Source organism: Microtus ochrogaster, chromosome 8 (assembly GCF_000317375.1).
Source record: "Microtus ochrogaster isolate Prairie Vole_2 chromosome 8, MicOch1.0, whole genome shotgun sequence".
In the NCBI taxonomy this organism is placed as follows: Eukaryota; Metazoa; Chordata; class Mammalia; order Rodentia; family Cricetidae; genus Microtus; species Microtus ochrogaster.
In genome coordinates this window covers 78,032,621-78,038,620 of record NC_022015.1, presented here as the reverse complement: position 1 = coordinate 78,038,620, position 6,000 = coordinate 78,032,621, and the positions used below count along the sequence as shown (strand labels likewise).

Sequence of the window (6,000 nt, the reverse complement as noted above, 5' to 3'; positions counted from 1 at the left end):
AGCATCCTGTTCTGTTTTCTCCACCTACCTAAGGGTTGGCCTATGAAATGGGCCTAGGCAGTTTCTTTATTAATAAGAAATCATTCCCACATCAATTGTGTTCTGTTTACTCCGCCTATCTAAATTCTACCCAATCAGAGGCCAAGCAGTTTCTTTATTACTTAACCAATGAAACAACAGATAAAAAGATGACCCATCTCCATCATGAAGTCACGTCTAAAATGCGTTGCCTCTTGTGAGACTCTGGAATGACGTGATGCAGGAATACCTGGCTGGTTCATTTCAGCTGCCCACTGCCTTTCTGTTTCCTTCACTCCTATACTTACTTCAAAGATGAGCAAATGTTTACCTATTTCCTTTTCTTTGCTAACATGTCTTTGCTTATTTAGTTGGACAAGGTCTCATGAAAGCCAGGGTGGCTTGAAAATTCTTATGTAGCTGTGTTTGGCCTTGAAGTCATAATTCTCCTGCCTCTACCATCTAAAAACTGGACCAATACATGTAGGACACTTGCTCTTCATATTTCCTAATACTTCCCTAAAGTCCTTGTGGTACTTGAGAGCTAGAGAGAGCTGTGTTAGAGAAACTTCCTTTCTTTTTTTAAAAAACTTTCATCTATGTATTGTATATTTCTATCATTACTCCTCTCTTCCCTCCAGCTCCTCCTATGACCCCCAACACCCACTTAAATTCATGGCCTTTTAAATTAATTACCATTTATTAATTTTATATAAGTAAATATACAACTACAACCTGCTGAGCCCATTTAGTGTCATTTTGTAGTGAGGGAGAATGACTCTTCCCCAGAGTTGAGCCCCCTAATTGGCTACCCAATACCAAGAGGCAGCCCTTGAGAATTTTTTTTTTTTTTGCAAAGATGGTATAGTGATATGGGATTCCCCTCTGTATGCTGTGAATACCATTGGTTAATAAAGAAATTGTCTTGGACCTGTGCAGAGAATAGAGGTAGATGGGGAAAACTAAATTAAATTCTGTGAGAAAGAAGGAGGAGTTAGGGAGAAACCATGTAGCCCCACTGGAGACAGATGCTGGAACTTTGCTGGTAGGCCATGACCTCATGGTGATGCACAGATTAATGGAGATGAGTTAAATTAATATGTAAGAGTTAATAAATAAGAAACTAGAGCAAGTGGGTCAAGCAGTGATTTAATTAATACAGTTTCTGCTTGATTATTTAGGGACTAAGCAGCCAGGAACCCTCCAACAGTATAGGATTGTAGTGATGACACGAGCAGGCCTGCTTTTTATCCCACCCAGCTCCCGCACAGCTTGATTTACACCCAAAATAACAACATGCAAATTGTATTCATTTAAACACTGCTTGGTCCATTAGCTCTAGCCTCTTACTGGCTAACTCTCACATCTTGATTAACCCATTTCTATTAATATGTGTAGCACCATGAGGTGATAGCTTACCAGGAAGATTCAGCATGTCTGACCTGGCAGCTGGCTCCATGGCATCTGCCTCATTGTCTTCTTTCGAGCATTCTGTTCTGTCTACTCCACCCACCTAATTTTCTGCCCTATTAAAAGGCCAAGGCAGTTTCTTTATTAACCAATGAAAGTAACACATAGACAGATGACCCACCTACATCATAGGATCTGAGGATTTAGCCCAGTAAGTAGTGCTTGCTTAGCATGCACAAAGTTCAGAGTTCAATCCTCAGCATTACGCAACCTGGGTAGGATGATACATGTCTGTAATCTCAGCACTAAGGAAGCTGATTGCAAAGTAAGACTGAGTCTCAAAAGAAAGGGGAGAAGGAGAGAGAGGCAAAAAGGAGAAGGGAGGAGAGGAGGGGGACCCTGAAGAAGTTTTAGACAAGTAATATAGAAATGTCTACTTGGAACGAGGTGATTTATTTTTCTTCCTTTCCTTCTTTCCTTTCTTACTCCCTTTGCTTTGTGTTTCTGTGATGTGTGCCCACGTTTGTGTACAGGACCATACACTAGGACATCAAGTGTGTGTCAGCTCTATCACTCTGCCTTATTTTCTTGAGAGAAAAATCTCTCATTGGACCTGGAGCTCGGCTGGTAGTAAGCAAGCCCCAGATCTCCTTCTTTCTTTCCCACCCCACCAACACACACACACACACACACACACACACACACACACACACACACACAGTACTGAGCCTGCAAACATTCATGGCTTGTTACATGGGTTCTGAGAATATGAATGCAGGTCTTCATGCTCACCTACCAGCCACTCTTGTTTCCTGGAACAGATTCTCATACCCAGATAACAGCCTTTATTTCTCTATCATAATAAGTCATTTCTGACTGACTCATTGCATTGAAACTTGTGCATGCTTTGCCTTGCTGGGAATGCCCTTTCAAATACCAAGTTGACCTCTCTTGGGTCTGGAAATCCAGCTCTCTCTCTCAGTCTTCTGCAGTCTCCTTCTGTGGTCAACATGTATAAAGATTTATTTATTTGTATTTTCTGTGCATCATGTATAGGTGCTTTGTGTGTGTGTGTGTGTGTGTGTGTGTGTGTGTGTGTGTGTGTGTGTGATCATGTGCAGGTAGTGCATGCAGAGGCCAGAAGAGATCATCAGATACTGTGAAATGGAATTGCCCATGTGGATGCTGGGAATCCAAATGTGTCTTCTGGTAGAGCAACTTGTATCTAATGGGTCATCTTTTCAGCCCTTTATCAACAATTTTACTCATTTTGTCCCATGTTCATGAGTCACTGTGATCTCTGTGTATTTATTTAAAAATTATTTATAGTGTTCTTCTTTTTAAAAAAAATAAGAAGAGTCATCTTTTACCCACCACTTTCTGGTCTCTTCTTGATTGTTGTCATTATCATTGTTGTGTTTGTGTGTATGTGCTTTGTGTATATAGAAAAGGTTCATATAAATAACAGCAATAAATATTGTCCTCCTACTTTGTCACAGAGATGATGATGATGTATGCCAATGGGAAAGTTCTGAAGAACCAGTCTTTCCCTAAATGCGGCTTCCTACAGGTTGCAGATATATTCACAAGAACTAGAGCACTAAAGTGACTTAGTAGAATACAGAAGACAAGACAGGAGGTTTATTTTTTAATTTTGATTTAGTTTTTTTCCTTAGCAAAAGAAATAAGGAAAAGTGTTGCTTAAAAGGATAGACAAAGAAAGGTATAGAGCTGAAGGTATGGTTAGGTAACGGACGCTTGATGTACCATATTCTCTAGCTTACATGAGATCGTATTTTCATATAGCATTATTATAAGAAAGACAGACCATATCCCTATGTCATTCATGCTAGTCTGTCCATCTTTATTAGTACTTTAAGGAAGGATTCTATTTTAGAAGTATATTTATAAAGCTGTGCCCACCCAATGTCACAAAGTCATCACCTTTCAAAAGCATTGCACACTATTGTTTGTGAATTCTAGCTTGTCTGTCCATTAAGTAAAATAAATAGAACCATATTTTTTCCATTGTGAACATGGGAACACATCTTTCCCTATCAATCATTAGTAGTGTGAAAGGCTATCTAAAGTTAAAGCTCTTCAATTCTCATAAACAATCTTTTGAGTGAAGCTACTTACTATCATCATTAACAGTTGAGAAATCCGTGACACAGATGATTAACTGATTGGATGAAGGTCTCATAGCTTGGAAATAACAAGGCCATATTTAAAGGGATGGGAATCTCCAAAGCCCAATTCTACTCAATCCATTGATACTATTGCCTCTGCTGCTCACCCTGGAGCTGGGAATCTAACACCTTAGACAGATAAGTAATGATGACTCAGACATGTTCTGGCCACAGTGTTTTCCTTTGTATCTCTCCAAATGTAGATGGTATTTGGCCTCCATGGCTCTCAGCCTGCTAGCATTTCCAGAGAGAACCCAAGACCATGTGATGTGCATAGTGCCTCAGCTACTGGTGAAAATCTCCCACATGGTCTGCGTTTTTGATATTAAGCCGCTTCTCGAGTCTGGCAAAAAATCTGTCAGTCAAAGCAATAGGTGTTATTACACTCACTCCTGGAAACACGTTGTTTCAGGTTACATAGAAACTGTTGAGGAGTTTTCAGCTAGCTTTAATTAAAAGAAATGTCCTTTAATTATTGCTTCTCCAGCCTACTAGGAGAGTGTGACTAGTTCTCAGGTGTTTTTTCCAGTGTTAAATTGAATCATTAAATGACCATGGGTAATCACATAGCATTTTCCGCAGGGGTGGGAAACATGAAGATGAAATCATAGGTTTTCCACATCATCAAGCTCTCTTCAGAATTATCTGTGAGGCAATAGTCACACCACCCCTGGAAACAATCAATGGCAATTGTAAATAATTATGGGATGCAACATCTTATTCTTGTCTTATCTAGTGATTGCTGGTAATCCCACCATAACTACTCTAAATAGAAACTTTCCTGCCTTGATTTCATACCGCTTCCAGAAGCGACTTAAGACCTCATGTAAAGCATGTCTAAGTAGAGTGTTTCCTTTAATGGATTGGTCTTTCTTCTGTAACTGAGGATAGTCATGAGTATGTCCTCTCCTAAGTGAGACATTTATTTCATTGTGATGATCCTTTTCCTTGTGTCGATGGTTAAGAGAGAGCCTTAGGGACACCGAAGGTTTGAGTACAAGCTTTAACATCATTTCTGTATTCCTAAGGATTTTGTCCAGAGCCCACCAACTAGCAATAGCAATATCATTGATAATGGTTGACTTTATATCTGTTGGCTGTATTTTCCCAGTATTAGATTTAGTCTTAGATTGGTCTTCTCTACTTTGGGGTATGGAATGTGCATTTCCAGTTTCAGGCTTGCAGCCTAACAGTTTAGAAGTCCATCACCTGCCCTGCATATTCCCTGTTTTCAGAGATCAATGCCAATGGCCTGGCTATGGTTATAGATATAGAAGGTAAAATATAGTATACATGAAGGTAAGTCATTTATCCTGGGAATTGAACTGGGCTTCAGTCAAATGACATGATTTATAGCCTCAGGAAGATGCGACTCTTAAAGAGGAAAACAAAAATTTTTGAACGTTTTTTTTTTGTTAAAAATGAAAGGATTGATTCTCTTTAAGAACAAAATACAGTTAGGGATCTGAATGCCACTCAATGCTATAAGCAGGTTTCTATTTAAGTTCCTGCAGTGGCATATAATAAACCACCGTCTTTGATCTTCATGGTACCATTATGAGATAACAACAGATGCACTAATTTAATGAAAAAGTAAAGGTGTATAACTTACCCACCAGAGCAATCATGATATGTATTGACACTGGAATTTATCTTGCTTTATGGCTCTTGTGGTACAAAAGATCAACCTCAAACTAAAATGGTGTTTCCATTCTTCATCCTCCAATAAAAGAAGACTGAAAATCTGTTAAATTTATAAAATTGTATATTCTCCATTTTAGTCTAATAGTTTAGTAAGAACCAAGTTCATGCATTAAACATTGAAAAACAACATGGGCTTGGAGACATAGTACCCAAATGCCTGGAAAATGCATTCCTGTTAGCAGCCTGATAAATTATAAGAGGATGAAAATGTAGTTTGTTGGGATTTGTAACTGGAGGTTTCGCTCCTACTTGCCAGTTCCTGAATAACCAATCTGAGACTTAGTATTAATTACAAACTGTTTGTCCAGTGGCTCAGGCTTCTGACATACTCTGCTTGTCTTTGCCAATAAGCAACAAAATCCTACTTGTTGTATGTTGACTGTGTTTCAGGCTTATTAAGTATTTGTATTAATTGTTTAAATTCATCAAGACTTTCAATACATAGTAAAAAAAAATACAGCCCATACAAATAATAAAACAACAGATATTTATTCATGGGACTAAAACAGAGGGTCTAACTGTATATTCCTCTAGATCAATAGGCTTATTAAGTACATCAGGTCATGTACTCTCCCTATCCGCCTTACCCTCCACTGTGTTACAAGCTCAGTCGTTGAAGTACCTCTGGATAGCTTATGTCTCCCTATAAAAAACTTGGTTGAGCCAGACTCCTATAACT

The 6,000-nt window shown here is 38.8% G+C and overlaps 1 protein-coding gene across 4 annotated transcripts in view; it reads left to right on the top strand.

The window, feature by feature from the left end:
• The window catches only part of Sorcs1 (sortilin related VPS10 domain containing receptor 1), a 506,327-nt gene that overhangs the window by 338,883 nt on the left and 161,444 nt on the right, over positions 1 to 6,000 (top strand). The window lies entirely within an intron of this gene.